The 24,819-nt window shown below is 39.5% G+C and overlaps 1 long non-coding RNA gene across 1 annotated transcript in view; it reads left to right on the top strand.

Moving 5' to 3' along the window:
* The window catches only part of LOC141374397 (uncharacterized), a 122,991-nt gene extending 98,823 nt beyond the window's left edge, over positions 1–24,168 (top strand). Inside the window, exon 4 of the long non-coding RNA XR_012381230.1 lies at positions 24,050–24,168. This is a non-coding gene — a long non-coding RNA (uncharacterized lncRNA). The remainder of the gene's footprint in view (positions 1–24,049) is intronic.
* Positions 24,169–24,819: the final 651 nt, after the last annotated feature.

The following is a 24,819-nucleotide window of genomic DNA, read 5'->3' as shown; positions in this document are numbered from 1 at the left end:
GGGGCTACCAACTGAGGACATTGCAGTAGACAGAAGGGTGGCCGCCTCGGATGTCCTTGTCCTCTTCCCTGGAACTGCTGGGTATATTACCTCACATGGCAGAAGGTCTTTGTGGATATGATTATGTTAAAGATCTAGAGATGGTGAGATTATCCTGGCTTCTCTGTGTGGGCTTCTTTCTAAGAGGGAGGCAAGGGGATGAAGTCAGGAGAGAAGATGTGACAAAGAAGTAGAAGTGAAGAGCTTTAAAGATGGAGGTAAAAGGCTAGGAGCCAGGGATACAGGTGCCTCTAACAGGTAGGAAAGGCAAGGAAACAGATTTTCTAGACCCGGAAGGAATGCACCTCTGCTAACACCTTAGTTTCAGTCCATAAGGTCCATTTTGGACTTCTGACCTCCTGAAGTGTAAGATAAAAAAAAAAATTGTGTTGTTTTAAGTCATTAAGTGTGTGGCAATTTGCTACAACAGCAATAGAAAACAAACATAGACATGCCTAGCAAACATTGTCTGCCTGGATTAAAGCCTTGTGGGACAAAATGCAGGCTGATAGCCTTGTGGGACAATCTGCAAGCTGATATACATTTGAACCTACTTGGAAAGCAATGAAGTGGATGTGAAATTTTCATGTAATCTATAACGAAACCGTGGTTATATGTGGAGAGCCCTAGAGGCTAAGAATGCAACCCAACCTGCTCTAAACTAAAGAGGCTGTAGGCCTTAGCTGTGCCCCTGGTTCGAAGGGCACTTTGGGTTTACAAAGAGAGTCTATATAGCTGCCACAAATCTGGGAAGAGGAATTTAGTTCATAATTTAGCTCAAAGTGGGCAAAGCTTCTGCCACTGACATTGTGTGGCTTGTCCTGGCCAAATGCGGCAGGGTCTCCTTTCCTGCTGGACGCTCTCCAAAGCTTTGGTGGAGACAACGCTGTTATCCCGTGGAAGTCAAAAGCCAAACTGCAACAGGGTTGAAGGAATCCAGTTCTGTCTGGCTCCCGAGTGAGATGGTGGTAGTTAAGCAGATTTCCTCCAAGCCGGAGAAGCACAACTCTGCCAGGGAAATCAAATTAAAACAGGAAGGTGGAGAAATGATCTTCATTAAAAGCATACCTGCCACCTTATTTCTCCAAGCCAATTTGGCATGGAACCTGCCTCTACTGCTTTTAATAGGTGTGAACTGATGTTTTATTTAACTGTCCACCTTCTCATGGCTCCTGATGCTGCCTAGAAAAATAAAGGTTTTAAAATTTATTTCTGATTTAGCTGGCCATGAGTCCAGGCTATTCCCAGGGCTACAGCCTCAGGAAAACATTAGAAAGAATCCTCATTTTTTTTTCAGAATTAGTTATTTCATTCAAAAACTACTGAGCTCCTATGAATCACATTTGGAACCATCTGAGCTCAGTCTTTTTTTTAGGGCGTGTGTGTGTGTTATTTTTGTTTTTTCAGTACTTTTGATTTTTCTCCCCAGTGGTTATTAATCAATTTAAATGTTCTTACGTTTTGAGCTAATTTGTGTAATTTACATTTTTCAGTAAAATCTTTATTTTCATCCATTTTTCAATTTTACTAGTGTAATATCAAATGAAAGGTTTTTAAAAAAGTCTTCTAATTTCCATGAAATCTGTGAATATACCCCCTTTATCTTCTCTGCTATTGTATACATGTGTTTTCTTTTTTTATTTCTTGATAGACAAGTTAGTAGATCCATCTATTTTGCTGTATAGATTTTACAAAGCCCTAATTCATTGAGTTTTGGTTTTATCCATGTGAATTTATTTCATATATTTCCTTGGGATTTGTTTACTCATTCTTCCAACTTTTTGAATAAAATACTAATTATTTATATTGGTTTTGTTAAGTGATGATGTTGTTTCAGGCTATAAATCTTCCTTTGAGTACAATTTTGTGTGCATTTACTAAGTTTGAATGTGAAGTTGTTTAATGTTCTAATTAAGATGTTGACATTCTCTTTGACCTGAGATTTTTATTGGAGTTAAAATATTTCAATTTGTGAATTATTTGTACTCCTGTTATTTATTTCTCTTCTTAGAGCCTTGTGGTCAAAGAGAGTGTGGAGTTCTTTGGCATTTACTTAAATTTTCTTCACATTTTATATGATCAACTTTTTAAAAAAATGTAGCATTTCACATAAAAGGTGGATATATTTTATTATTAGATGTGAAGTTTGATACATAGAATTTGAAATAATATACATAACTTTATTGATTATATCATTCAGAATAGGCATATTCTATTGAAAACTTTGAAGGCTTTTCATATTTGACATGAAACAGTGTTAATGTGTCCTACTCCCAGTGAGTTTCAGTAAAATTTTCATTGCATTTTAAACAGATTTTTATTTTATGTAGCTTAATTTTATTCTCTTGATGCATACAGGTTGACTGATACACAGATTGATACACATTTATTGCGTGTTATGTCTTCATCATTAAAATAGGACTCTTTTTGTCCTATTTAATCCTTGAATTTTGAATTCTACTTTGCAAGACATAACTCTTGAACCTCTGGCTTCTTTTGTTTTAGTTGTACATGGTTTTATTTCACTTTTCACTTATCAGCTATGTATTTGCACATCATTTTAGTTTTGGCGTTAATGAGTACCTGGTTTCTAGGTATGTTTTTTTGTGGACTGAAGTTATGTTTTTTTTAACCCCAATCTGGGAGTTTTTCCTTAAATAGGTAAGTTATCAGTTTACATTTAGGATTATAAAATACATATATGAAATTATTATGTTATCTCATGTTTCTGTTTGTTATAGTTTTTCTTTTTTATGTTATGCTATTTCTTTCTTTCTTCTCTTCTTTCTTCCTTCCTTCTTTCCATCCTTTCTATTTAAAAAATATTTTTTCCTGTTGCCCATGGTTTGCACTTGTGTGTATATCTTTTGCCATATGTTCATGATCCTTGTTGGGTCATTTTTTTGAGAACTGTATGCTGTTTCTTCTGGTTGGGAATATATGCTGTGTTTAACTAATGTGCCAAAACTTATAATTATCACTTAATGAAATTAAGAAAGTAAATAACATTGATTTGTTTTCCTATTAAAGATATAGAAATTTGGTCATTTAGACTTCACTGCCTGGGTTTTGTTGTTATATTCCTGTGTGGTTCTCTTAGTAAAATTATTATTACTACATTAAATTATTAAATTATATTCTAGTTCTTATTTTCTCTACTGCATATCTTGTCTTTGAAGAATTAGATACCTATGATCTTTTCCTTCAACAGACTTAGCAAAATTACTTGGGCCTAACTCTGTGTTTCCATATGTTAGGTGTCCAACATTAGCTTTTCCCAAATATTCTTTATTCATGACCTCTTGATTTTGATTAATCTCTTAGTTGGTTAGATTCTATCCTCAAGAAGCTTTTTCAGGAAGTGCTATGCTATACTTTAGTCTCTGAGTTTTTGTCAAAACACATGAATAGAAATTTGGCTACATGTAAAAATTCTTGGTTTCCATTCTCCCACCCCTTTAAAACTCTACAGGTATTGTGCCATCTCCTTCTGGAATATTTTGTTTTTGAGGTTTTGCTTTGAGGTCAGTCTGATTGTTTTCCTTTGTAAGTTATTTTTGCCTGGCTCCTTGTAGCATTCCTTTATTTATTTTTGAAATGCGAAAGATTCTTTAGGCTATGTCTTGAAGCTTACTGATAATTTCAATAAATTGTGGTAAATTCTTTCAGTCTGTAGATTGAAATCTTCATGAACTCCAGGAATGTTTTCTTCTGTTATGTCTTTGTCCCATTTCTTCTTCAAGCTCATTTATCACTTGCATGATTATTTTCTGTCTATTCTCCATATATATTACTGTTTTTTTTTTAGTGTTTTATGATTTTCCTCTATAGTTTAGGTGGTTTTTTGTTTTTATTCATTTGTTTTAGCAGGCTTACCTTCCATATCTCTGATTCCATTGCTGTTTTATTAATTCTTACCTTTCCTGGATCTTATGCCATGTAAATGCAATAGTATTATCATATTCTATGTTATTATTTCTAGTAACTCTCTCTTTAAAAAACTCAGGCTGCTGATTATCCCTCTCTTTTAATTTGTTACATAGTTTAATTTCCTTGAACATGTGATGCAGTCTATATTTTTCTTACATCTTTTTATTAAATTTCATTCTGGAGGATATATTTCATTTAAAGTTTATGACTTCTATTCATTTTCATTTTGGGGATGTGCATTTATCATTGCAGGATTTTTACATGGGTCTTACATGTGTTTGCTCATTTGATTTACTTTCCTGGTTGTCATTTGTTAACATCACAAAACTCTTTTTGGCCTTGCTATTTGCCCAAGTGACATGAGTTTTTCTTGTTTCCATTTTCAGTTTACTTGTACTGCACTTTGACCTTCCCTTTAAATTTTGTCTGAAGTCCTATATGATGGATTGAAATGTTAGGTTCAGCTGTTCAGTAGTCTGTGGGAGAGGAGATCAGACCATGGGCAGCTAAAGAGCTTGGTGTGCAAATTTAGTCTGTAGTAGCCAAACAACTGTCCCAGGGCAGTTTCTGTTTCAAACTCTGTGTCTCCATATTAGGAAGGTTTGTCTATGTTGCAGAATTAGCCTAGGAATCATGTTAGAGAGAAAAACATGTGGCATGACTGCAATCTTCTAACCTAACTGTTGGGTTTACAGGGTACATTTGACCTCAGTCAGAAAAGATAATCAGAGCAGGGTGTTTACTTTTTTTTTTCTTTTTTTGCCTATGGCTAGTTAGTTCAATCTTCGTTTTAATAAATTGGGGATTAGAGTCTTTAAAAAATTATTATATAGAATTTCTTCATCTTTCCACAACACTTCATAGCTCTCTTGGGAAGTGGGGGTGGGTTGTCAGCCTCTAATGACTCATCTCAATTTGGACCAGATTGTATCTAACACATATTTCTCAGGGCTTCGTAATATAAAGTAGGGATCATTTCCTCAGTGCAGCAGTTAATAAAGTATTTTTCCCTACTTTGCTTCTTTTTGGCTTTTTTTGGGGCAGTATATAGGAGGGGGTTTTGTGAACCTTCATTTACATTACCATCTTTGCCAAAAATTCTCCATGGGATTCTGCTCATTACTTTGCTAAGCAGCTATTAACACAGTAATCTCTAGTGCCTTCTCTCTTCTCTTACCTAATCTCATGCCTTTTCCTTTTCCTGGAATAACAACCACCTCCCTTCTGCCTATTCGAGTTTCACATATCACATAAGACCCTAACAGAGTCTCACCTACTATGTGAAATCTTTCTTGAATACCACATCTTGTGTTTATTTCTCCCCCTCTAACATTTTACATTATTATTATTGTGTGTGCCTGGAATATACAAAGACATAATATTTTCCTGGATGCTCTATACCTTCTCCCAGCTTTATTTTAATTGCCCAACCTAACTCTTTGCACATAATAGGCTGCAATAAATTCTTGGTTCCTCGTGACAAATAGCTTTTGAGCAGGTAAAAGAAAACTGTCTTTTCAGATTCCTCCCCAGTAATGACCCCCTGCCCAACCCTTCCTAGTCTAACCACCTGGATTAGTTTAGAGTCTACAAAATAGTCTTCATTACTCTCAAGTTTATTTGGTTTTAAAATTTTCTCTGAAATCTCAATTTAAAGGGTCATCCACAGGTCAACTGTCTAAATATCTCCACCAGCAATGTAAACAGTGAATCAAATTACCTATTCACTCAGGAGCCCCTTAATTTCTTCTATCCCTTCATCATTCCTTTGCTTTTTATTGTTCTCACTCATTTTTCCCTGTGGCAAGAAAAGTTAAATGAGACTGAAAAAAAACGCAGCTGATTAGGGCAGATGAACAGAGCTCAGGGAACTATCTTCCTAGGCCCCATCATGTCTTTCCAACAGATCAATTTTATTTTCCATAGACAGCCTGGTACCTGAGGTATGGGTGACTTTAAAACCTCATATGTTTTAGCTTTCTGGCTGAGCTTCAGGTTTCTCATGCCAAGTAGAGTAACAGAGAAGAATAAGGAAAAAGTAACTTTTTTAGAGTATTAATCCTTTCCTGATTTCCTATACCTCACTCAAAGATCTCTCAATAAATCATTTCTAAGGGGGTTTTCAACATGGTGGCACTGTGAGGGAGCTGATGATTCATAGCAAGATCAGTCACAGAGGGAATCAAGTTGGTGAATCTAATTCTATATTCTATTTGCAACACATACACACACGCAGAGATACATACACATACACATACACAGAACACCGGGTAAACCAACTTCTCACGGAACACTCACTAACCCCATGGGTCAGGATTAATCCTTGGATTGCTGCTGCTACCTTTGGGGTCCCTTTGGTAGCAGGCAGGCACTTGTTATCTCTCCTGCACAGAAAATCTTTAGGGATTTACATTCTGCCCTTTTTATTTCTGTCTGTCCTTGTCAAAGGCCTGCATTAGGGTCTGGCACTCTTTCAGAAGTTGTTTGTCCAGGGTTTTGTTTCTTTGTTTGTTTTAAGATTTATTTATTTATTTTAGAGACAGAGAGAGAGAACGCACAAGTGGGAATGGCAGAGGGAGAGGGAGAGAGAATCTCAAGCAGACTCTCCACTGAACACAAAGCCTGTCGTCGGGCTCTATATCATGATCCTGAGATCATGACCTGAGCTGAAACCAAGAGTTGGATCCTTAACTGACTGAGCCACCCAGGCGCCTCTATGTCCAGTGTTTTGAGTACTATCTTTTCTCAGATGAGGGAGGGGGGTGAATGAGACCACAGACTGGTTGTGCCCAAATGTGGAAGTATAGCCTGGAGCTTCTAACAGGGCAGCTAGCCGAGAATCTAAAAGCCCCATTGACAAACAGCATGCAGAAAAACCCAGGCTCTGTGTCAAACATTCAATGCTTAACAGATTGCCTATATGTCAGGCACTATGCTGAGGCTTCAGGTGCTCACACTGGCTGGAGAAGAGAGGATATATGAATAATGGGAGCATGCAAATAGCATGTGCAAAGTAAGGTCTCATCAAATGTATGTGTACGTAGCCATGAGTAAAATTATGTTCTGGGGAAGAAAATATGCAAAACAAGTAGAAAAACAAATCCCCAGTGATGGTGTAAGATGCCCCACCCAACCAGAGAATGTTGTTGTCCTTCCTGATGAGGAGCTAGAAATTTCTGACTTAGTATCCCTGGCAGCCCCTCAAATGGAAATGGTCACATTTAGGAGGCTCTGAAGAGATGACAAGGAAAGTAGGAGCTCCCAGGTGACTGGTTTCATGATACTCTGGGAGGGGGGAAGCTGATGATGATTGTTTCAGTGTTAGCATTCTACCCTTCCAGGAGAGACTTGAGTCAAACATCCCAGGAAGGTCATAGGCCCACAATTCCAATGGGACTGAAGATGATGTATCAGAAATAAGGAAGAAATCAGATTTCAACAATTTGGGGCAATAAAGTGTGGCCTCTGCTTAATAGACAGGTTGAACAGGTCAAGGCACAATTATGCCCAGGATCTCTTGAGCAACAGCATCTAGGTTATGTTATGTGCTTGAGTGTCCTGGAACACTAGATCCCTTCTGAGGCTCAGTAGGTGGGTTAGAGGTGCTGACGCATAGTGTTCCCATCTTCATGGCTTACTGTTCTTATTATTTATCACTTCTCCTCTCTATTGCTTACTCCATAATTAATATTCATTATTTCTTGCTTTCCCCCTTTTTCCATTTGTTTCCGATTTGTACATTTGCCTAGAGTGGTAATTCTCAAGCATGGTTACCAGACCAGCAGCATCAGCATCACCTGGGAACTTATTAAAATGCAAATTATCTGGCCCCACTTCAGACTTACTGAATAAGAAATTCTGGGGCTGGGTCTCAGCAGCCTGTGTCTTAATAAGTCTTCCACGTGACTCAGATGCCTGCTAACATCTGAAAACCACTGGCTAGGAATTGGGTTTATCCTAGGCAGAAGATGGTAACTCTCAGGAAAGGAAGCCTGCCTGAAGGAAATGTCAATGAATATTTATTAATGGTCTTTCTGATGCTCCCTGCAGTAGAGACTGCTAGTTACCTTCCAAATATTTGTTTTAATTGTCCCTCTAATTTACTTAATTTCTCAAAGTAAATTTGACTTTTAGCTAGGGACATTGTCCCCTGACTAAAGACTACGTTTCCTGGCATCTTGCAGCTAAGAATGGCCATCTCTGTTTTCGCCAATGGGAGGCAAGTGGATTGGTTATGTAGAGGCATGCTTTTCCAACTCTCTTTGTCTACCCTACTTGGAAATGAATGTGATGGCTGGAATCATGACAACTGTCTTAGACCAAGTGGACAAAGACTATATCCAGGGTTTTAGAGGAACTATAAGTAAGAAGGAGCTTGATTCCATCCAGACGACTTCAGAACTACTATATATATCACTCTTGGACTTATCTATCTCCAACTTCTCTTACATGACAGAGAAATAAATTTCTACTTTATTTGGATTACTGTTTTCTGGGTCCCTGTTACTGACAGACAAATGTAATTTTAAACACTGTCCTCCTTACTGAATCTGCAGGATAATACCACTTCTTGTACTTCTACTTCCCCAATCCTTAAGAAGAGGGGGTGATTTCATATTACTCTGCTAGTCGTCCCACAGGAATGCAGAGCATTTGGCAGAAAATTGCCTAATTCATCACAGAATTTAGGTTTAGCTTATTGACTATTAAATGAAGCAGTGTATAAAAGGTAAAAATAATTTCCTCATAGGTTACTTTTCATTCTGCAATGCAGTACAGGTTGTCTTGACCCCGATGGGAATATTTAGTTTTTCAAAAAAGGTGGAGAATTGTTCTGTCTGATTAACAGAAGAACAAATTGAGCCTGAGGACATGTAAGTCACTTTTTTAGATAATGTAATTGTACTATGAGCTCCTAGAGGGTAAGGATTATGTCTTCTGTCCTGCATACCTATAAAAACTGTTTGGGATATAGTAAGTCTTCAATAAATTCTATTGAATGAGTTAATTAACTAAGAGGAAACTAGGACCAAATTCAGTTGTCTGGTCCCTCAATGGATCTATTTCAGTCAGATAAATCAAGGGGAGATGAGTTCTGGGTTTTCAGTGATTTTTCTAAAACTGAGTTTTAGCCTTAACTTAGTTTTAATTTGGAGTAATGGGGAAGGGGAGAAAGAAATAATAGGAAATGTAGAATTTCCAAGAGGGTGGACATGGTAATTTTATTATCATGACAGTGGAGGATCTCTTTATAGTCTTAGTTTTGCCTATAGTAAGTTCTGGTAATTGAGATGATTCTAGAAGATTTGACCTAAATTTTATTTGTTTAGCCAGACTCTACTTTTTGATATTTTTGATTGTGGATTGTTTCAAGAAGAAGCATTTTGATATTATTAGTCTCATCCTTAACTCCAAGTCTACCCCATTGTGGAGCTCTGTCATTAGCCCATTTCTCCTTCCATCCCTCTCTAGGGTGAATTTCCCTTCATTGGAAGACTCCATCATTGACAGGACTCTGTGCCAAACCTGTGAGCTCAAGTCTCTTAGTTCTAACTGGTAGGCTAGTTGAAAGGTATCTGGTTTTAGATCCTGGCTCTTGCTCCTAGCTGTGTATTTTTGGGTGAGGTATTTAACCTCCCCGGTCTCATTCTCCTTATCTTTATTGTGCAAAGGATGATACCACATTCACAGGGTTGGTGTAAATATAAACTAAACCAAATATGAATCACCCATTAAGGGATTTTTTCAGCTTCCTTAATGCAAGCAAACCCAGACTCCATGTTTGACAAAATTGTTGACTCTGGAGATTTATTGTCTCCTTGAGAATTTATCACTAATTTCTACTCTCACCACCATGGCTCACTTTTAATTAATGCTTTAAGCCTAAACTCATAGGCTAAAATATTTTTGAATAGCCAGATGAAAAAAGAGAGGAGTGGGGAAGACAGCATAAAGAATAACGTGCAATTAGCTTGTATGGTCTAGTCCGTTCATCTTCATATAGATGCCCATACTCCACTAGTTGCCAGACACTGTGTAAGCCTTTGGCTATTGAACCTCATGGAGGTGTAAAACTTTGATCTTATGGAGCTTATGCTTTTATTATCTCCTTACCTCATTTCCAACCTGCCCTTTTTGGGAAGGATCATCTTTTTCCTACTTTCTAGAAACATGATAAAAGTAGACTTAAGAGAATGAGGGTGAGGGAAAGGAAGTTGCTTTCTTGGTAGTTTCACACTGGTTCCCATATGCTTCCTAAGACCACCTCTTCCACCGAAACTTGACGTTAAGGAAGTCTACGTGCTTCAGGTACAGACCACACCCTCAACCAAAGGTTATTCTTGGTATTTCACAGTTGTCATGTAGAACCAGAGGTTATTTCCATTATATCTTGTCCTGAGCTCACCATGTAACCCATTTAATGGATTTTAGTTCTACTACTCATAAGAGATTGGAATCCAAATAACTTTGCTTTGGAGTCCTGGTCGTCTACCATCTGGTCCAACATAATAGCTCATTATTTCTCTATTTGAACTCTCTGTTTTAGCCAAACTGGTCTACTTATTGTCTCTAAATCAACCTGTTATTTTTGTTCACATATTTATTTCCTTATTCCCAAAATTCTTTCATTTTAAAAAAATCTTTCTTTCTTTCTTTCTTTCTTTCTTTCTTTCTTTCTTTCTTTCTTTCTTTCTTTCTCCTTCAAGGTTCTCCTTCAACTCAATTTTTACTCCCTCTTGGAAGACTTCCTGAAGTGTCTTAGCCTTTTAAGACCTCTTCCTGCTCAGTAGTTATTATCATATAACTTAGTCAATAGTTATTTATGTTGTTGCATGCTGCTGCTTATCTGTTATGGTTAAAACTTGTTTGTCTAAATGGACTGTATCCTCCCTGAAGGCAGATGATGAGTTATAGGGCCATAAGAGCAATATGTTCTCAATGAAATTTACAGATGTTGAGAATAAATTCTTAGAGTGTTGTATGATGACAGATGGTAGTTACACTTGTGGTGAGCACAGCATAGTATAAGCATAGTATATAGAGTTATTGAATCACGTCATACACCTGAAACTAATGTAACATTGTGCTTCAATTATACTTCAAAAAACTATAATACCTACCCCCCAAAACTACATAACTAGAGATGGTCTAAATGTCCATCACAATTAATTGACTTTTTGTCTTACAATAGGATATTATATCAAGAGAAATGAATAAACTAGAGCTGCACACAAGACAATGGATGAATCTTTGAGTGAAAAATTAAAATCATAGATTACCTAGAATTTGTAACCATTTTTATAAAGTTCAAAAACAAGGAGAAGCCAAGAATATACTGTTTGGAGAACATATATGTGATAAAGATGCACTGAAAATAATGTTATATAACCATCAGCACACAGTTAAGGATAAGAGTTGCCTCTTGGGCAGGGATGCTGGGAAAGAAAGGAGCACAGAATTCGAGGCAACAGCCTTAGTAGTGTTCTAATTCTTGAGTGGTCAGTTCATGATGTTCACTTTGTTCGTGTGCATTAGTACTTTAATGTTATTTATGACATATATTCTTTGTATGTATCAGACACAACATAATACACATTTTTTGAAGAAAATAGTCTACTGGTGAGACTTAACAAATTGGAGATGGTGTCGGTAAAGTTAAAGACAGAGAAATAGGACATATCCAATCTGAATAAGGAGCAAAAACAAAACAAAACAGGGGTGCCTGGGTGGCTCAGTCTGTTAAGCATCTGAGTCGATTTTGGCTCAGGTCATGATCTCATGGTCATGAGATCAAGCCCCACATTGGGTTCTATGCTCCACATGTAGTCTGCTTGAGATTCTCTCTCTCCCTCTGCCTCTGCCTTCACTCATCCTCTCTCTTTCAAAATAAATTAAAAAAATTAAAAAAATAGCCAACAACAAAATAATCCCCCCTCAAAAGAAAATTGGTGATGTGTGAACAAACACAGTATCAAATGTCTAACAAAAGTGAGGTGCCAAAAAAAGAGGAGAGAGATAATGGAGGAGAAAAACAATATTTTAAGAAATAATGGTCAAAATTTGCCCAGTTTGGTGAAAGACATAACTTTATAGATCAAGAAGCTCAGTGAACTCCAAGTGGGATAAATACCAAATCAAAATAAGCAAAAATAACCATATGTTATATTCAAAATGCTGAAAATCAAAGGAAAGGAGAAAATACTGTTAAAGTAGTAACAATATTTGTCCAGATCGGCACATTATTTTTTAGAAACTCAGACTTTGGGTATTGGAGTTAAGGAGGGGGAGGGAGAAGACAGTTGCTAAGTCCATGGATGCAGCTGTGTCTCCCTTGGTGTTCCCTTGTTTCTATGTTGCTGCTTCTTGTTCTCCAGTTTACAACATGGCTCTGGGAAAAAGTTAATTTGCTACAGAGCAGTAGGTATTCTATGTTCTTATCAAGTATCATAAGTAAGGGAGGAAAATATCAGAATTCAGACTGAAGTCTTCTCTGATCTCTGCAAGAACAAGGTTAGTATCCAGGTGCTTCACAGGATGTCTGGAAATCCTCAATTTATCATGGGCTTTCATCTGGACCCTAGGAATTCAGGGAGTGTCTGTCAAATTAACCTCTTGTGAGGAGAACCAGGAAATATGAGCTTTGGCCATACTCAACCTTTCTGTGAATCCTAAACCACAATGACATCATAAATCTTATGCTGCCTTATCTTGTATTCTTCATTGCTCCAGGCCTTTCATTCTCCAAATACATTATAATTCTAGCAACGCTTTTCCTTCCCATATGGCTCTTGGGTACATAATGGCTGATACTGAGTGGGCTGAGAAAGCCCTAGGGGGCAAGATGGGGTCTGGTGGTTGGGATGATCATGGCAAGGTGTAGCAGAGCTAGAGATGGAAACTAGGGGATGAGAAAGAAGCAGAAACCAACCTCCTCACAAGATGCTGGCCTGTAACACAGGGAGGAAGATCCAACTTTGCCTAAGCCCTCGTATCAGCGTTGGGTATTAGGTCCAAAGCTCTACTTCTTTGAATATGTATATTTTGAATTCTATCCCTCATTCCTGTAATGACAGATTTGTCAGCTTCTGTGAATGTTGGCGGGTGGGGCATGCAAAGGTGAGAACTTTCATCACGAGGGTACACCCCTGGGAAGCTTACATTCACTTCCCCTCACCTAAACCTTCCTAGCAGCACACTTTCTTCTCTTCCCTACATTGTCAACCACTCCCCTCTTCTGCCCAGTGGCTTGCCTCCACCACCCTGAGTGAATGCTTCTTTCAGCAAGAGGATTTTTCCACCTGGTTGACTTGATGAAAGCTTTATGAGTTGACATTATGTGAAAAAAGAACAAAGTGAAGTCTGTGTGTGTGTATGTGTATGTGTGCAGGAGCAGAGGTTGAAGCAGCTAAAAAGAGCTGAAAACTTTATTACAAACTAAGAGACGTTGGAAGCAATAAATCACTCATGTGTCTGCTATGAGGCAACAGAAAACAGGGCTGGCTTTCAGGAAGAATTGAACATGCATGGACCTCCTCTGCTAACAGTCAGGGGTCCTATTTCCCCTTGAAGCTGACCTGGGCATTATTGTGGACCTCTCCCTTTTTCTATTTCTTACACTTTTCTTAACCTGAAGAATAAATAAAATCACCAGGAAAGTGGGCAATAAAAAAAAAAAAAGCCATTAGCTGCCTGGGTTGTGGGGCTTTTTGTTTTCTCCTGCCTGCTGTGGGAAGGTTAAGAAATTAGGCATGAGGCAAGCTTCTTCAATCAGCTGTTTGTTTTTCAATTTGTTTGCAGGTGTGCACCTGCATACATGTGATCTTCTTGTTCTTGAGTCTTTTTAATTTTTTTCTTAATGGGGAAGACACAAATACTTTGCCCTTACATCATTGCAGGTCCCTTCCAAAGAACACCAGTCTTCCCCATGACCCTCACCCAGACTTGAAACAATCCATAGCAGTGATAAAGAGAGTGCCACGTGTTTTTCTCCTACTCATCCTCTCACTCCTTGACATTGTCCCATCTCTTCCCTTCAGTCTTCCAGAGAGATCAACACCAACAAAAATCTATCCAGCTGACCATAAGAGACCAGCAGTTCTGTTCAAAGTTCCTCTGTACCCCATTCTCCACAAAGCTCCTAAGCCTCCCTTGACACCAAGATTCTCATCCCAGAGGGCTCTGTACATTAACTAATCCACTTGTTTAATTAAACAACAAGGCCATTAGACTGAGGTAGCTTTCATGCCTTAGGAGCACACATGAGCAAACCAAAACCTAAGCCTGAAATGCCTTAGAGAAATCAAAACCTAAGAACAAACAATCAATCACAAACAGCCAACCAGACTTTTCCAAATAAGGCAAATGCTTAAGTTATAACCAATCAAATCATTTCCTTGTTTTGCTTCTACATCTTCATTATAAAATCTTTCCCTTAGTTCCTGTCTGTGGAGCATGCCTAACCATTTCCACTTTGGCATTGCCCAATTCAAATTGATTTTTGCTCAGATAAACTCTTAAAAAATGTTTAATATGCCTCAATTTATCCTCTAACACACTTTCACCCTTCTCAATCCCTTCAAATCCTTTCCTAGTGTGCTTGTTATCAGGAAACTGGTATATGTTCAGACTCTTCTCTGATTTCTTCAATTTCCTGTTCTAGCTGAAGACTGGCTGCCTATAGGACACTGACCCCTGCTGTGCTCGTAAGTAGGAACTGTTTTTTTCCTCTCACTGGAGCCTTGGGGTGGACTACTGCCCACCTCCCCACCTTTGCAGCTTCCAGGCTTTTGTTTTTACATGCCCTTTGAAGCAAACACCATCCTCCATTCAGTTACAAACTGTGCTCCTGGGGTTTCCATTTTCATTCCTGAAGACTTAGCACTGCTTCCTCCCTGCCCCTCCCCCATCATGGTGGGTCCCCTTCCCCACTACTCTTGTTTTCATTCTTGGTGACTTCAACATTAAGGTATGAAAATCCATCTAAAACCCTGGCTCTCAGTTCCTTAACATCCTTCTCGGTATGGATGCATCTCTACTCCATTTTAGCCACACACTCCCTTGGTCATGGCTTAGTCTTTATCATTATCAATGATAGTACTATGCCCCAATCTTGACTTCCATTGTCCCACCCTTTGATCACTACTTCCTACCATTTCTGCTCATTTCTCCTAAGCAACTTAACTCTAATAAATCTTTGGATTAATAAGGCTTGCCAATTTACTGACCCCAGTGCTTTTTTTCCACTATTCTTTATAGCCTACCACCCACAATAACCTCATCTTATTCTTACCAGCTTAGATTTCATGGTCCATGACTACAATTACAGTTTTGTATATACCCTCAATGCCCTTGCCTTCTCTCCCTTCATAATATTAACCCGGCAAAACCCCAACCCTGACTCAATTCCACTCTCTACCTACTCCAAGCACTTCTGATTTTGTTGCTGATTTTACTTTGACATAAAATAGGCCTCCTACCCTTTGGTTAAGGATCTTTAAAGGAAGGGGAGATACAAAACTATTATGGGTGCTGGAAGAAGTGAGTGGCCCTCTCAATTGGCATCTCCCAGATATCTTTAAGGAAATGGACACCTCGGGAAAAGACCCTCCTTTGGATTAAAGGGCCACTGAAGCCTATCAGTTAAAAAAGAGACATAATTGTAATTGAGAGAAAAGCCTATATCCTTGGACAAGATGCTGGCCTAACTCAACAACTGCTAAGGACAATTTTGTTCTTGTTTTTTATAAATCAAAAGAAAAATACATACTCATTGAAAAAAACTTAGAAATAATATATATATGAAGGCAAAATTTATCCATAATTCCATCACCCAAGATACCCACTGTGTCTCTACAACATGTATTTATATATGACCATAACACTTATAAATATCATACTTACACCTATGCTACAATTGAAATCATTTTTATGGTAGCCTGATAAAAGACTGATCAGTTTGTTTCACCATTTTTCTGATGCCCTCTGGAGACATTAAAAAATGATAAATGAATTCCTTAGTGGACCAGGGTGAGTGATCCCTCACTGGACAATTTTAAAGGCTGCAATAGAGTTTGGTTCAGAACTTTGACATCTGAGGGTGCCATTTGTAGCATCCAGCCAACTCCATGCAGAGGTAACTTCAAGGAAAAAATCCTCCAGAATCAAGAATAAAGCTGAAGGTGGTGGAGAATGTAGTTCCTTCTCCTTTTGAAAGGAAATTTATTATTATTATTATTATTATTATTATTATCATCATCAATTCATCCTGTAATTGTTATGACAATTATAACTTCTATTTTGCTTTATTTTTTTCATTTTTTAAAAGATTTTATTTATTTATTTGATAGAGAGAGGAACAGTGAGAGAGGGAACACAAGCAGGGGAAGTGGGAGAAGGAGAAGCAGGCTTCCTTCCGAGCAGGGAGCCCGATGCGGGGCTTGATCCCCAGACCCTGGGACCATGACCCAAGCTGAAGGCAGACGCTTAATGACTGAGCCACCCAGGTGCCCCTCTATTCTGCTTTAAAATGGGGGAAAGCGTGAGGGTTAGTTACAAGGTCTCAGTAAGTGCCGAGTGCAAAGCTAGATCTAAGACAGTTCTTTTTGTTTTGTTTATAGAGACAGTGCTTCTGCTATACATGTGCCTCACTGGATTAACATAGGACAACTTCCAAATTGTATTTGTCTATTTTATCTAATTTAAGTCTTATAAAAGTTCTTTAAATTATTTACTACTTATCCTGGGTTCTGTCTGATAGGATCGTTTGAGAAAACCTGCTACACTAAATGTAAGGGTAAGTCAGTGACCTTCCATTTCATGTCAAGGAAAGCTTCCTTCCAGTATTATAAAAAAACAAAAAACAAAAAACAAAAACCCAACAATAATAAAACAAAACAATGCACACATGACATGTAGATATCTCCTAAAACTCACTTCAAGGTTTATCCTTGGCTCTCTGCCAGGTCTCCTAATTCTCCAACAGAGCCAAGTTACCCCTAGAACAATTCTCTTAACCAAAATGTCCATCACCATCTCTTCACTCCCAACTTCCCCTGCCCTGTAGTTATCAGCATAGCCAAATTGCCAAGCAAGGCTTTCTACAACCCACACACAAGATTCCCCTCTCTTCCCCCACCCGGTCAGGCTGCTGTGCTCCACATCAGCTGCGCCTGCTTTCACCCTGTTCCTGGTCTCTGGGGCACTGCTCTCTGGGATGCATTTTGCAACATAAGCTATTCTCCTGTTCTGTGAAGCAAAGCAAAGAATTAAAGACAAGCCTGAAATTAGAGCTACCACAGCACTGGGATTCAGAGAATCATAAAATCATAGAATTTTTCTGGTTGGAAGGGACCATAGAGATCTTTACAACCTGCTGATTTTACAGAATGGGGAAATGGAGGGGGGTACAAGAAAGACAGTGTGCTGGGAATCTTACAACCAGAAATGTCCAGTCCTAGTGGTGATGTTAAGTTGTGGGCTATGGCTGGGTGACCAGCATGAGAAGGATAAGGGTAACATGCCAAGTGTAGGAATTTTCTAGCTTAAGTCGGAGTCTGTAGTTTTTCATGAAGGTTCTGTGATGGAACACGCTAAACATTTTAGACCTAGAAGCTGGGTCACTCTGTTCCTTGCCCACCACACACTGTTTCCCTTTAGATAAAATAAGATGGCCAAGTGTTTTCACCCTTTACATACGGGTAGAAAAGGGAATTTTTCCTGAATATCATAGCATATTAAGTTTGGCTCATTTATTTGTGTTTTCAAGCAAAGCTGGAAGAGTAAGGAGAATGCTCTGAGGGGGGCTGGGCATTCTGATGTCTGCAAAGATATTTTTAAAAATCCAAGGATTAATTTTTTTTTCCTGCTAAGACAAGGGACTGAAGTTACTCTCAGGGAATGTGAGTTGAAGTCAGAGTAGCTTCCTTCCTTCCCAGATTTTAACTCTTCCTAAAGGCTTATCTCCACAGAAATGTCTCATTATCATCTGAAGATTTTATTCCCTTTCTCTTTCTGCCTCATGAAAAATCAAGTCATCACCCAAGCTTCCAGAAGGCCTCAGGACAGTAAGAATCCATAGGTAGCTCACTGAGGCCCTGAATGGTTTGTAAACTTCTGTGTGCACATTTTCCCAGAGAGTCCTTAGCTTCCAGAACCTTCTCAAAGGGGCTAAGAGAACTCAAGCTCAGAATTCCTTGTATTAGTTTGCTAGGGGCTGCTATTTTGGATTCTGGACCCAATTCCAATGTGTGGAAGAGGGGTTCTCTCCACACATACGACAACACCATGCTCAGGACAACAGCTGTGTGTCCTACAATTAACTCAATTCTGACACTGTCTACCTAGAGACAGTATCAGATGCCCACAAGACTGCTCCTACTGCAGATGCCATTTGCAAGCCCAGCTTGTTATCTGACCAACTGGCTATAAATCAGAGGTTCCCATGACCCTCTCCTTGTGTTTAATTAATTTGCTAGAGCAGCTCACAAAACTCAGGAAACCCATTCACTAACTACATTACTGGTTTATTACAAAGGATATTAAAGGATACAAATCAACAGCCAACAGGTGAAAAGGCACATAGGGTGATGTCTTGAACGAAGGAACTTCTGTCCTTGTGGAGCTTGGGGCCTGGCACGGTGGCACATGGCAGTATTCTGGTTTCCTAACCTGCAAGCTCTCTGAACCACCTGTTTTTGGGTTTTTATGGAAGCTTCATTACATAGACATAATTGATTAAATCATTGGCCATTGGTGATTGAACTCAACCTCCAGCCATTCTATTCATTGAAATCAGGAGGTGTGACTGACCATTCCAACCCTCTATTCATGGTTGATTCCCTTGGCAACATGCCCCCATCCTCAAGTACTTTCCCAAAGTCTCCTCATTAAGATAAACCCAGTCGTGGTGGAAAGGGGTTTGTAATGAATAACAAGACACCAATTTCACCTTTATGGCTCTGAAGAGTTCAGAAACCAAGGACAAGAAACCAAATATTATAACAAAAGATGCTCCCATTGCTCTTATTGCTTAGGAAATTCCAAGGGTTTGGGAGCTGTGAGCCAGGAACTGTGGATGAACAATAAATATATATGAGAGATACATTTTGGTCATCTGAGCAAATATATATTTCTTATAAATCACAGTATCTCAGCTGCCATACAAAGTACCACAGTTTGGGTGGCTTAAACAATAGAAAGTTATTTTTTTTTAATTCTGAAAGCTAGAATTCTAAGATCAAAATGTGGTATGGTCTGAATGTTTGTGTCTCCCCTGCCCCTCAAAATTCATATGTTGAAATTATAACCCCTAAGGTGATGGTGTTAGGAGGTGGACCTTTGGGAGGTGTTAGGTCAGGAGGGTGGAGCCCTCATGATCGGGATTAGTGGTCTTATAAAAGGTTCCAGAGAGATCCCTATCCTTTCCACCACATGAGGACAAAAGAAGTCTGCTGCCCAGAGGAGGGCTCTCACCCAATCATGGTGGCACCCTGATCTTAGATTTCTAGCCTCCAGTACTATGCAAAATAAATTTCTGTTGTTTATAACCTATCTGGTTTATGACATTTTCTTTTTTTATTTAGCAGCATGAACAGACTAAGACAAGGTGGTGGCAGGTTGGATTCCTCTGAAGCCTTTGTCCTTGGCTTGTAGATGGCCTGCTTCTTCTCCCTATATCTTCACATAAGCTTTCCTTTGTGCATGTCTGTGTCCTAATCTCCTCTTCATATAAGGACACTACACTAATGACCTCATTTAACCTTAATTACCCTTTGAAGACCCTACCTCTACATACAGTCACATTCTAAAGTACTAAGGGTTAGAACTTCAAAATATGAATTTTGGGGGAACACAATTCAGTCCATAACATTCCCCAGTTCTTTCCCTCATTGTGTAGGTGGGGACAATGAGTCTTGGGAAGATTCAAGCATTGACCTTGAGCATATGGTAGAACCCAGGCCAAAGCCCATGCTCCTCACTGGCCCACACCTGTCCTCAAAGCCCCTGTCTTCAAGGAGTTCAAAGTCTAATAAAGGGTGGATGACACATAAGTGAACTACCAGTGCATACTGTAGATGTCATCATGTGTATGATGCTGAAATGGGTAAGGCCTTGCTGTATAGGGATCAGAATGAAGGAGTGGCCACTTCTGCCTGAGAAGGTCACAGGTCCAAAGTGCTCCTAAAAGTCACAGCCACTGGGTCATCTTGCTGCATGGGAAGGCAGTATGTAGGATGGAAAGAAAACTGGACTGAAAAACTGAATATCCATCATCTGGATCAAAAACAGCCTACGATGGCACTTTCTAGAGATGGACTGCTGAAGGTGGAAAGGGGCAGGAGGGCGGGGAGGGACAAACAGGCCTCAGTCACCAGCTGGGGTGGCACATTCATACTTGAGGCTTGCTGACAGGCCCCCTGATCCTGCAGCCTGATTTTAGGAACTTGTTCTTGGCTTTCGCTTTTCTCAGGATAATGAGCTTCAGCCTCGCACTTGCTAACACTAACAAATGAGGCCAGTGGCAGCTCGGCTGTGCATCACCTTTCAATAGTGGGTTGACAAGGAGAACAATGCGTTTGTTTGTGGCTGTAGAGTCTTCAGGGAGGATCTGTCATCATTGTGGTGAGTGTCAAAGGGGTTTCAGGCTTCCTGTGACTGTCAGAATAGAGCAGAGGAGAAAGGCAAGTTGGAACCTGCTGACATTTCTCAGGTGAAACTCATAGCCACCTTTTCCTTTTCTGAGTTTCAACAGGAATAAACTTTGTTCTAGTCAAAGAGGCTTTAAATTATAACAATTGCACACTGCCAATTACTGTTTTGTTTTGTTTTTCCTAAAGAGTAGTTGCCTATACAACATGTAAAGCTTCATGGCTACATGATAGAGGAAGGGTAGCTGCCTTCTATATATAGAAGTGTACATTCATGCCTAAATAGAGCAATTGTTCTCACCTTCATGCATCTGTTGATCTTTTCTGGGCTAGAGATGGTCTTGTGCCTCTTGGAAGATTCATTCTGGCTATTTGGAAGGCAATAAGCAGAACAACATGCCTACTGCCAAGCCTCCGGTGAACCTGCCCTTCTATTAGCTGGATGACCAGGTTGAAGGGCTGGCAGGGTCTCAATTATTAGGACATTTCCCCTGAAGTATTGGACATAACCCACTGACATGAACAATCCTTTGCATTTGTCAAAGGATGGGAACTTGATGGCATATGCAGAGCTGTACAGAGCACCTGAGGCAGGGATCTATGCAGGTGACATTTCAACCTCCAATAGTTTATCTATTGGCAACCCCCAGAGGGAGGCACGGGGAGCCCTATTTACAGTGAAGCCTCTGTTCATAGTGCCTCTGTTTCCCTGTGATGCTCTAAGGTGACTGTGATATTATTCATTAGTTGGTACTATGTCACGGTCCCTGCTTTCAGACCCCATTTCTGCCAGCTTCCTATATGACCTACTTTTCTGCAAGACCATTAACTTGAGTGTCACAATTCCTATCCAGTTGGATGTGACAACACCGGCTTATAACTAAGGGATGCATTTTTAAAAAGATGGAAATTTAGAGAAAAAAAAACCCTTTGCTATTATATAAATTAATCCTACGCTTTCTCTTCCATCTACCTTTATGAGGCCACCATTCAAAATAAGGGTTTTTTTCTCCTTCCAAATTTGATGGAAAGGAAACTCAACATCCATAGAGAAGAGATTCTGCAGTATAGAAGTAAGAAAAAAAATACTGTGATGATCTATAAGCAAGAACTTCTAAAAACTGAAGAGGAAGAAAAGTAATTTCAGTGATCCAACTCCCGCATTAGGCTCAGGGTTCTTTTGGGTGGCACTTGACCTGCGTTCCACAATTCAATCTAGAGATAATTTATCCTGCAAGGAGCCTTAACAACCAAATCTGTCTTGGTTCCATTATGCCAGGGGTGAGATTGTCCAAATTTTCTCTCTTCTGATAAAAGGGGAGGATTCAAACTCCCTCTCCTTTTCCTCCCTCCAGCTCACTGAAGACAGGGCTACCTCAGAAGCATTTTATGTTTTAAAAATCATAAACTACAAAACTTCGCACCTCAAGCAATTGAGGCACTGGCTAAATTCTCCTTTATCTTCTTTATCTTTATCTTCTTTATCTACTTCTTTATCTACTCTTTACATTCTTGAAAGAGTATTCAATTAGGAAGTGAGGAGACTGGCTCTGCCACCAACTCACAATCATGAAGGTTTTAAATAACTGTTTTTAAGGATCTTCTCACCACAAAAATTCCATCAATTCCCTTCTCTAACTAGAGCAAGCCAACCCCATTTTTCACTCAGTCCCACTTCCACCTCTTTCAATAAGTTGCCCAAGGGGTGTGCCCCCATAAGTCCTCTTTGTTTTGTTTGTCCTTCCTTTTGACATGCCCTGTAGTATTTATGAAGGTATAGGTGCATCTGTCCTATTGGATGATCAGCCCACTGGACACTGGCAGCTGACAGCTCTGCTGAACACCCCCTGCAGACCTTCATGACTGACCCTGTGGAGACGTGGTGTCAGAGGCTCTGGGGCTAGTGTTACGGATACTCTTCACTGTCAATCTTCATCTATTCTATCCTCTGAACAACAGCAATATCTTCCTCCGTCTCAAGATCACCATGTTTGCTCTCACTAATAAAAATGGACTGGAAAAAGGCTTTGGAGGCTCTCTGAGACTCTAGGATAACAAGTGTCTCAGTACTGCCCGCTGAGGGCCACAACTGTTTTTGAGAGGGGAGAGAAGTGTGCTTGCAAAAAAGCCTAGGCATAGGGATAAGATAAGAATGTGTGATGACTCCAAGATGGATATAAAACTAGTTAGGATTTATGTCTTCTCTGGGCTCCCACTTATCTTTTATGGATGAAGGTAAAAATGAGAGGGCTCCAGCTACAGGGAGTTCCTGGTCAATCGCCTGGAGAAGACTTGCCTTCTGGAACTGCTGCCTTCCTGTGTTCTGAATGGCCACCGAGGGCCTGGTGGACCTCAACTCCAGCAACCTTTAGAGGAACCTGAAACTAGCCGCTCTCAGGGTTTGGTGGTTGTCACTGGGAGCAGTGGACAAACTGATTTCCATGCTGTGACTCAAAAATAAGTGTATATTCTTCTAGAGAAAAACTTTATAGTATTTTGCTAAGTTATGACTCCTTTTTTGCAAAGTAAAGTAGTTTGGCTGAGAAGTCCTACAGAACAGGGGTTGGCAAACTTTTTCTGGAAAGGCCTAGACTGTAAATAACTTAGGCTTATGGGCCACACAGTCTCTGTCACAACTACTCAACTCTGCCGTTGTAGTACAAAAGCAACCACAGATTATACATAGACAAATGAGTGTGACTATATTCCAGAAAATCCTTTATTCATGGACACTAGCAGTTGACCTTCATAACATTTCCATATGTCATAACATATTCTTTTTTTGATATTTTAAAACCATTTTAAAATATAAAAACCATTCCTTGATCATTGCCTGTACAAAAATTAGGCTGTAGACCAGGTTTTGCCCATGGGCCATAGTTTGCTATAGAAGAAAACCATTTACTGTGGAAATCTGTTTCTCCAAGCACTGGGTGCTTACACTAGCCCTCGTCCTGACAGCCAAATTAGGGTGTCTCTTCAAATCTGTGAAACTAAATAAATGAGGGCAGGCCCCTCTTACCATCTAGAATGCAGTGTGTGTACACTGGTGTTATTTCACGTATCAGATTCCTGCACGGAAAACACTGTCATGCCATTAATAATCTTCTGAGGAACACCTTGAAACTTGACTCTCTGAGGGCACATTGCAAATGGGCTCTAATGGCTTTTATTTCTCATTCTTGTCACCTCAGATCTAATCAGCTGTTTTGTCATTTTTAATTCCCATTTGGCAGGATTCTCCCAACTTCCCTGGCCTTTTAGATATAGGCTCAGAGGAGAACTGGGCCCAGGAGCTCTTGAGACTGGGGGATACATAGGGAGATGGGGGTCTGAGTAGACAGTGACCTTCAACCTTGGCTGAATCAGGAGGACTGGGAAGGAACCTAAATCCAGGAATGACCCCTAATCCTGCCCTTCCCCTCTCTTCACAGGTTCACTCATGTCCTGAAATTGCTTTCTCTGGGGGGAAAAGATCTCTCACTCCTCAATTAGGAATGAGGCTCAGAACTTGCATCATTCTGCATTGGCTCAGGAGAAGATGAAGCCCTGAATTGGAGGCCTCTCAAGTGTGTGGCTTTTTCTTATGTGGAGCCATTGAGCTGTGGTCCAGTTCCCCCAAACAGGAACATCCACATCAATCTGGTCTTGAATAAAGGAGCCATCTTTGACTAGGGATCTACCTTCCTTGGGAGGCAGCATTATTTCATATGAAATAATTCATATTTCATTTGAATAATGAAAAGGAATCCATTCAATAAAAATAAAATTACAATTAATTATATGACAACTATAAATAAATAAACAAATAAGAGCCACGTAGTTTCTAGTGCTTGCATGATGCTAAGCCTCTTACCTATATTAGCTCATTTACTGTACTCAAGAATATTACTGTTTTCATTTTGTAGGTCAAAAAAAGCAGCTCAGAAGACAAGTAGTTTCTCATGATCCACAGTTGGTAAGTGGCAGAGCAGTTTAAAAATGCAAATATATCTTGCTTCAGGGTCTGTGATTGTAACCACCCAGATTTAGCTGTGCATTTTTGCCAAACCAAGTCACCTCTCTGAGCCTCAGTCCTCTTAGCTCCGAAATGAAGCTTAAGACTAAAAAATCTCTAACCTCACTTCCAAAGCAAAATTCTGATTCCATTATTTTCAACCCTCCCCTTTCAAGAGGGGAAAACAAGGTAAACAAGTAAGGTCAT

This window comes from Callorhinus ursinus, unplaced genomic scaffold (genome assembly GCF_003265705.2).
Source record: "Callorhinus ursinus isolate GAN/ISIS: 27379988/994484 unplaced genomic scaffold, GSC_fseal_2.0 scaffold17, whole genome shotgun sequence".
Taxonomy (NCBI): domain Eukaryota; kingdom Metazoa; phylum Chordata; class Mammalia; order Carnivora; family Otariidae; genus Callorhinus; species Callorhinus ursinus.
The sequence above is the reverse complement of the archived record's forward strand: the minus strand, read 5'-3'. Positions and strand labels throughout refer to the sequence as shown.